Below are 9,750 nucleotides of genomic sequence, written 5' to 3'. Positions count from 1 at the left end.
TTTTCACTCTGAACGGGATTTATATGTCATAATTCAGAAAATGATAAAATAAGAACTAACCTCAAGGCAAATATAATGGCAAAGAATAATTGGATCTTAAAACCCTAGCCGCTGTACCCCTTTTTTTATTCAATTTTTACCAAATAAATGAGAATGTACGTCTAAGCACAAACGTTATAAGCTGTTTACATGTACCATAAGATTTGCTGAAAATATTCATTGTCCCTAGCCAAAGACAATTGCATTTTTTGCATGTCTCATGTATAAAATGAGTATTGTCCATTCATTAGTATGGCGTTCATTATCACTGAACTAGTATATTTGTTTAGGGGCCAGCTGAAGGACGCCTCCGGGTGCGGAAATTTCTCGACACATTCCCCGTTTCCATTTTCAATTTTCTATCAATACCTTTACATTTACGAACTGTTCAACCTGGTCATTGTATGAAAATTAATTTTAATCATACACATTGCTTAACATATTTTTTTTAACAATCCTGTGGGACTATAGGAAAACATTTTTTATGAGCTATGCTTTGTGTTTGAACGACGGTTTATTTGTACACTTCGAGAGGACCTAAGGTATTTAAAAAAATGCTACTTGTACGTGTAATCGTTATCCTATTCGTAAGTGCATGACAGTTTTCGCAAATATCTATTAGAAATAATAGTGACATCGCTTTATTAAATAAACATTTTATCTGCAAAAAAACAACAAAAAAACAAGCAATGCAGTAAAATCTTTAAACAAGTGCCTATCATAGAGTATACATCACTTTATGTCGTACTCGTTTATGGACAGTGATAAACGTAACACAACTATACAAGGATACCTTACTGAATTTTAAAAGGCAATAGTTGTGAGACTTTAAAAAGGGGCACATGCTTTAAAAGTATACGCAAAACATTCCGAATCTTAATTATAGGCAACAGACTTTCACACTAATCTGAAATACGAAAAAAAAATCGTAAAGTCTTCACATTTATGACGTATGTTGGTTGAAGGAATTGCATTTAATTATAATTTGAGACCATGATTTAATTAATTATGATAAAAATTTTAGTATACATCTTAGATATTTTATTTCATGTATCTCAGGTGTTGTGTAACTGTATCTAAAATCTCTGCATTGTCTTTTCCCATATGTACGGCTTCTGTTTCAATAACTGTTGAACGCTAATTTGACCCCAATATGTATAAGTGCCAATACGACATTTATACGATCATATATAACGAAGTTATGGTATCACATTCAAATTCAAGTTCAAACACGAAACCTTATCAATAAACAATAACTCGATATACAAAGACACGTTATTTGGAAGACATAAAAGTGAAAAGCATTCAGGCAATTATCAGCACAATTTATCTCCTGCGCAAAACATTGAACTTATCTTCAGGCGGAGAGAATAACGTACAAGACATTGAACTTGTCTGCAAGCGGAGAGAATAACATATCCTCCACTATGAGTAAGGTTACTATTATTTTTTGCATTCAATTTAAAATTAATTAATGATTCAGAAAAGTCAATTCGAAATGCAAATTTGACTTCTATTTGCAAATAATAGCATGCTACACACTGATTTAAGCTGCGTTTTGTTTAGTTAAACATATTTTATTTGCTGAATTAAAGCAAAATAGATTAGACACAAGTAAATCCTTCTTATGAAGTCTTTTTCTGATTTAAGAAAAAGTGTGATTGGGTTTATTCACAAACCACTTTTTATCCAGGTTGTTTAATGGATTATATCGGATTTAATATTACCTTCCTTTACTGACATTGATTGAGTTTTAAGCTAATCTTTTGTTTCATTTACAATTAAACGAGACTTTATCGGATTATAGACACCGACAACTTGTTTTATATGCCTATTTAATAACGTCAGATAAAAGAAATGTTATATTGGTGCCACACATTTATATCTATCTTGTTTTTTAAAATATCTTTTATTGTAGCTTATTATTTTCAAATTATAAAGATAAGGAAGTTCGCTCAATAACCCATGAAAGGTACAAAAGTGGGGGATGTATAAAACCATAAGTTAATAGCATCAAATAGTAAACTATGATCGGAGTAAACATACGGAAAGTTCAACCGCAATAGTTATAACACAATGAAACAAAATATTCATCATGATAGAATATCCCCGCGAACCGGCGTTGAAGTCACAATGCAATAAAATCGCTGGTGAATTTTGGCCAGTACCTCTATCCGTTTGAGTACGGGGATTCATGGAAATGTAACATATATATATCATTTGATTTGCATTATCACAGAAAGGGATAATTTATCATAGTATACGATGTGATTTCTAGGCTATTATAAAAGGACACACGCATCTCATTTTATTCATTGTCTTCTTGTCTGTTCTTTTATGTTAGAATTTCTTCTTTGTCCAGAACTTTGATAAAATGAATATAAAAAAGACGAATAGATATCGTGTAATGTGAAATTTCGCATTTGGTAATGATAATACAGGAAACGTTTGACGTTAATTGGCGTCTATAAGATAAATAATAATGTGAAAAAGACGTCAATATGTTATAACACTAGTTTCAGACCCATTTGTCATTTTCGTACACAAATAATGTAATAACTAAATTTTAGAGGTATTGTAATCAATAAACAAATCAGGAAAATAGCGTGGATCAAATGATAACCGGATTAAATAAAAACAATAGCGATAACTGGTATGAATCTATTGTTCTAATTGCAACATTATAAACTGAGATTTGTACATATGTTCCAGACAAATCGGTACTTAATGTCAATAAATGTCAATACATTGTTGCGTACATGACCATAACACTTTATAAATATTTGTTATGAAATGTGTTCTATGTCACTTATCCAATTCGCCGTTTCAGAATCTATTGCATTCTGGGTAATATTTTCAAAAATGTACACCGAAACGTCGTGATTGGTTGAAAACGTCCAAAACAATAGAAAATTCAACCAATGTCGTGACGTTATTTTCACTTTGGGGTACGAACAATGAAATTACCCATGATGCTTTAGATTCTGAAACGGCCAATTAGACACTGTTATTTCGAGAAATTGATTACCATAGTTTAGTACACATGGCATAGAAAAGGAAAACAGGGGCGAACAGATATTTTCTAGTCCTTTATTGTTTATAGGCTCTTTATTTCTAATGATCTTCTATTTCCAAATATGTTGGCTTCCTGAATCACTGAAAAGACATAGGTTGTCGAAAAGCGCATAAGGTTCCCAAAATTGGTGCAGTTTAAATTATAAGATTAACAAGTAAAATATGTCAATGAGTTTCCTATCTAGATTTATACAATTATTTTACTATTCTTAATGTTTTTGAAAACAGTTTCATCTTATTCAACTAATGGATTCATTTTCTTTATTTTTCAGACTAATTGAGATTACCTTCTGATTGAAAGATGACAATTTTTAATATTAGTTTACAACAAGAAACCAACAATTGTACAAACCATGGTGTATTTATAAATTTCCCAGTAAGTTAAAATATTTGATACAAGTTAGAAAAGAACGGCAAATCGAAAATCAAAAACAAACTGACAATGTTATTACGTAAAGATAAATCTTCAACAAGCAGTATACAGAACAAACCTTAGAAATCTCAGCAATGAACAACACGAACACAACAAAAAGGGGGCATTTCAGGTGCTTAGCACAAGTATTAGGCTTCTGTTCTACATGAAGAACCCGTCAAATATCATAATCAAAATTGTTTATTTTGTACTGTTGGTTGTTTTGTTCTTTCTTTTTCTTCATGGCCTGCTCAGTTTGTTTTCGACTAATGGGTTTAAATGGTTTTTTTGTGAACTGTTCGCCTGCATATCTACTCGTTTTCAGAAATAAAATTAAAGGTTTCAAGATTGTTGGGAAGCAGCTGTATACTAATTCGAAGTTCATCATACATTATAGTATGAACGTACTCAAATTTATTATATACATGTAATGTAAAACTAAACAAACCGGAGAACTGATCTACAGAACTCATACTTTATATGAAAGTGCATATCATCCTAAATGCATGCAAACTGTGATTTTTGAAAATTCATTTTTATGTTTATACAAACATTTAAATCTCTTTTTTTCCACTTTGAAAGATTGTTACGCAATTAGCTTGTTTCAACTATTTACTACACACAAATATTAGCATAAAAAAATTCACTTTAAATTGCATGTAAATAGCTCGTTCTCTATGACAGGACTAATTAGATAATTGGAAGTAGGATCGGTTAACTCTAGAGAATTCCATCAATGCTATAACACATTGCATGCCTCATATTTAATGTATTAAATATAACCATTATTCGAGACGAAAGAACAGAAGAAATATCTAAACTCCTCTAAGTCTAATATAAAATGACTTTGCCATTGTAAACAATTAAAACGTCAATAGACAAACAACAGAACACAAGACACAACAACATTGAAAGCTAAAGACTGAACAACACAAATCCCTTTCAAAAACCATTGAACAATATCAGGTGCACCTGGGTAAGGAGATTCTTCTCAACAATTAGCCGTTTCAGAATCCAATGCATCCTGGGTAATAGATTCAAAAGTGTACACCAAAACGTCGTGATTGGTTAAATATGTCATAAACAATGACAATACAACCAATGACGTGACGTTATTTTCATTTTGGGGTACGAGCAAGGAAAATACCGATGATTCTTTAGATTCTGAAACGTCTAATTGTTGTGCTAATGTACGTAACAAACACTTTGTATTGTCGGAACATGTTCATCCTGTTTTCAATATTATTCATTGCAGGTGGAATGGGAAATAGCAAAATGGATCAGATGTATGGAGTTTGTGATCACAGTACTATTGAATATTATACTTTTATTCCTGCTGCATAAGAAAAGAAGCAAGTCCAATTTGGTATTTTTTGTGTTCAATCTCGCGATTGCTGGTACGTGTTATCTTATATGCCTGATAAAATGACAACAGGAAAGCTTAATATAAAAAAAAGAAAATGTGGTATGATTGCCAATGAGACAACTTTCCACAAGAGATCAAATGACATAGAAATGACCAGCTATAAGCCACAGTTAGGCCTTCAACAATGAGAAAAGCCCATACCACATAGTCAGCTATAAAAGGCCCCGAAATGACAATGTAAAGCAATTCAAAAGAGAAAACTAACAGACCGTTAAACATATTAACGGAATCAAAACCCTTCTCCTAACCTGGGACAGTTGCGTAACAGCACAACATAAGAACGAACTATAAACAGCAGTTGAAAAAAGCTGAACTCATCAGATGGATACAAATGGAAATACTACAAATAGACGTGACCAGGTACTTGTAAAAACATACACGAAGTACAGATCTGAGAGTACTGGCAGTTACTGACAGCTAGTTCAAAGCCACTTACAACCAATAAAATGCATGAATCTAAAACTTATTTATCAAGCAGTACACATCCAATATCCAATGGCTTAAGTGTAAAGACGTCAAAGAAACATATGAGCTTGTGCAATGCCAAGATACAGGTATCGAGAAATGCAGATTGTAGATCCGATTCCAATGACTTTTTTTAAAGATTCGAGGAAAATAATTACAAAGTTTTCTAACTTATTAAAACAAAACCTGTTAATTTTAGTTTTTACATATTTTGTTTTTGTATTAATTTATTCAATCATTGACATGATAATTTGTGGCATCTTTCTTTTTAGATTTGGGCGTTGCTTTCCTCCATATACTTCCACACGTTATTAAACATTTCACTGGACACCAATGGATACTTGGAATTGTGTTATGTAAAGTAAAGTTCTATATAAGCAACGTTTCGTCTTATGCCTCGACATATCTCATTGTGACAATATCTATTGATAGACTTCTATGTGTTATACATCCAATGAGTATAACCCGGAAGAGTAACCACTACCGGAAGTACATGATAGCCGTGCCATGGTTACTATCTGTTACTATAAATATCCCATTGTTGTTTTGGACTCGAGTATTCCTTTTTTGTGGAAAGAAGATATGTACTCCTGATTTAAGAAACATACGACAGGTAAATATGTTGTAACTTACGATTATATCATAAACGTGATCACAATATCCATTGCTGTTGAGCACAAAGAACCAGCACAACCATCTTATAAACCAACATAAGGCAAATTTTAATAACCGACTGTTACAAAGGTGTCTACCTCAAACAATCATGTGGTAGTCTTTAGAGTAAAGACACGTTGATTGAAACATTCACGTAGGGAAATGAAAATATTTTTAATCAAGTATCTGTTTCTGAACCATATGACACTCTGTAAACGAACAAAAAAAGTGGATGCATATGATTAACCGACATAGAAAATCGACGATGGTAATACACCTATGCATATGATACCACAGTTGTATCAGAATATTAAATAATAGGTGGATTTAAATAGCAAAGATCCACTATCATAAGTTCACCTCCCTAGATAGTAAACAACAGCAATTACGTTTATAGTAGATATAATGCAATTTAATCACTTGGTACCAAACAAGATTGCATGTTTGTACTCTGTTTAACAGAAAGAGAAATGTTATCTTGCTTTACGAATAACAAAGGTCAAGTTTCTGTGGGTAATGACTGCAAACATTTTGTGAAATGTACATCTAGCAATCACAATTGATATATATCATCTTTCTTGTTTTCTTCTTTATTTGAGTTCTATATAAACAAACCTTCCCTCAGTATATAACTTCGTTTGTGGATGTCGTATAACTGGTTTCAACAACGCCATGTCTAACAAAGAAAAAGACAAACAGACAAATAAAACTACACATGAAACAACATAGAAGACTAAGCCTTAAGACCCCCACAAAACTGGATGTGATATCAGGTGCTCTAGAAAGGTAAGCATATCCTGATCCACATATGGTACCCGTCGTGTTGCTCGTTTTATTACAAACCAGTTAAATAGTCTACTGATATCCAACTGTAAAAACAACGAATATGTTTCATTCATCAGAATAAGCGTTCTTATTTTGTATTACACTGATTGTTTATATGTAAGAATCTTGTGTTGAAATTAGCCCTTCGTAAATTTTACGGACGCCATCACGAGTTGGTTGACCGTTATGGAATAACCGTTTCACACATGATATCGGATATGTTCCTTACGTCGTAACTACAATCCACTTCCCTTTCATGAATGTGACCTACCGAATTAGACTATTTAGCGGATTTGTAATCACATAAGCAAAACGACGGGTGCCACATGTGGAGCAGGATCTGCTTACCCTTCCAGAGCACCTGAGCTCACCCCTAGTTTTTCTGGGGGGTTCGTGTTGTTTATTCTTTAGTTTTCTATGTTGTGTCATGTGTGCTGTTTTTTGTTTGTCTTTTTCATTTTTAGCCATGGCGTTGTCAGTTTGTTTTAGATTTATGAGTTTTACAGTCCCTTTGGTATCTTTCGTCCCTCTTTTATTATATTTCAGATTGCACTGCTACTGAATGCCATGTTTACACTGCTCATTCCATCTGCATTCTTAATATTCTGTTATACTATGATAGTTGTACGTTTATGTAAACGTGGAATTAATGTACAATATTTGACTTCTGCTCATTCAGGTAAACATTGATTTTATAAACTTAGTTATGTATTAAGTGTACGTTAAAAAAAGTGTAGCACACACCAAATACACAACATCTGGACAACTTTATAACTTAAAACAGATAGGCTTCCATGCCATTTTGATCCATGACAATAGATAATACACATAGGTATATTACTTTTTGTTTATCATTTGGTTGAGTTACTTACAGTTGATAATTACAAATAAAAAATTATTAACTTCATATAAAATAGTATTTGATTTTGTAAATCATATAACATAAAGATAGCGTAATAAATTTACAAATATCAACTTTCGATCTACTGTAGACATACCGGTTTACGAACGATTTCAAGATACGACTGATACACAATATAAATTTGCGATTACCGTTCAGAGGAACAGAGAGAGATATGCTGTATGCCATGCTACCGACTCGCAGGATATATATTATGAACGATAAACGATGTATGTTTTTTTATGTAAAAGATTTGTTTAGTCAATAAATGTGCACATGGATATTTGGTTGTAATATGCAACATATGTATATGTCATAACATTAATAAACGAGATACATTATTTTCAGTTGTGTCGAAGGCAAAACAAAAAAGTACAGTTATGACATTTGTGGTCAGTATAAGTAAGTTTTCTGTAATTCTAAAATGGATATTTCAATAAAATATAAAGTTATTGATAAATAGGCATATCCTACTATAGAAATAAGAAAATGTGGTATGAGTGCTAATGACACAATTCTTTATCTAATTCCCAATGTGTGAAAAGTAACAATGCCTGCAACATGTCAGTAATATGACATTTGTTATCCATTCATTTGATGTGTACTTGATGTGTTGGAGCTTTGATTTTGCCCTTTGATTAAGGATTTTCCGATTTGAACTTTTTTTTTGTTGGTTTTAATTTAATTCTTATATTTCAAACATGAAACCTTGGCTCACACAAACAACAGGCTATATAGGACCCCAAAAATAGCATAGATGCAATTCAACCAAATCAGTGTACATAGCTTTCTTAATGGCAGCAATCATTCAAAGATACCAAAAACAGTGAAATTTCCAACTGAATTAGATTCGTATTGCAACACCTTGTTTCGTTAGGTTCCGTTTATACATAAGACAAATATATCCAAAAAAAAGCAGCACGAATCCTTAAAGACCTGAAAAAGACCACAAAGAAGTATACAATAACTTTGCTTGAGGAAACTACCTTTTTGCAAACTATAATGTGTAACATTTATAACTGAAAATGTAAAACAGATTTTTAGTATTTAGCTAATGAGCTGATGATATTGTGTTTTAACGACAATCCACATGCAAAGGTATCAACAATGTGGTAGTTTTACCGTTATAAATTCACAGTGTTGCAGCACATTTCAATAAACACAATGCATATGCTCATGCTAATACCACAGGCATACTGTACTTGTCAGATAAAAATCTAGTGAAATAACTGGTTAACGAATCATTTTATTTATAAAACGCTGCTTATTTTACAAATAATTTTATTTTTTTAGCTTTCATTTCTTGCTGGTTACCATCAATTCTGGCTGGACTGTTGAATCTATACGGACATTTTGAATACGGTGGTTGGTTTGACATTTTGATAGCATTGGCACCACTCAATAGTATGCTTAATCCAGTTATATTTTTTGCTTTTAATCATGCAACGTTTACCTCATCTAGTAGATTACCACTGCAGCGCAACACACAGGAGTTGAACACATTCTCAACAAAACCTATACATTATCAAGAATGATTTGTGTACATACCTTTCCACTGACACGAACCACTGCAGTATACAATGTTTGTGTATATAGCTTAACTAACAATTATTGATTTGGTTTTGTGTGTTCCTCATGGATTAACGAGTTTCAAAATTTGCTGAACTACTGTAATAAGAGAACTATGTTATCGAAAGTGGTAAACTGAGAGAAAATTGAGTGATACGTATGTGTTAATGTCTACATGTATCTATTCTTATCTTGAAATATATCGTATTAGTGTGAGAAGAGAAGGAAACAGAATATGTACGATAATTCATGTTGTTCACACTGTATGCATTAATGAATTTGGAATTTAAACGCCATGGAATTGTTACCAAAGATATATTTTTTTCAAGGATATCTTTCACTCTTTGAAATGAACATATTTCAAATGTAAGAGAAAACGTAGTT

The 9,750-nt window shown here is 32.2% G+C and overlaps 1 long non-coding RNA gene across 1 annotated transcript; it reads left to right on the top strand.

The window, feature by feature from the left end:
- Positions 1–7,449: 7,449 nt before the first annotated feature.
- On the top strand, positions 7,450–9,344 carry LOC143058013 (uncharacterized). The gene is made up of 3 exons (XR_012972915.1): positions 7,450–7,575; positions 8,146–8,199; positions 9,091–9,344. It is a non-coding gene; the product is annotated as an uncharacterized LOC143058013 (long non-coding RNA).
- Positions 9,345–9,750: the final 406 nt, after the last annotated feature.

Source organism: Mytilus galloprovincialis, chromosome 14 (assembly GCF_965363235.1).
Source record: "Mytilus galloprovincialis chromosome 14, xbMytGall1.hap1.1, whole genome shotgun sequence".
Taxonomy (NCBI): domain Eukaryota; kingdom Metazoa; phylum Mollusca; class Bivalvia; order Mytilida; family Mytilidae; genus Mytilus; species Mytilus galloprovincialis.
Note: the sequence above shows the minus strand (reverse complement) of the source record. Positions and strands in the feature narration are given on the sequence as shown.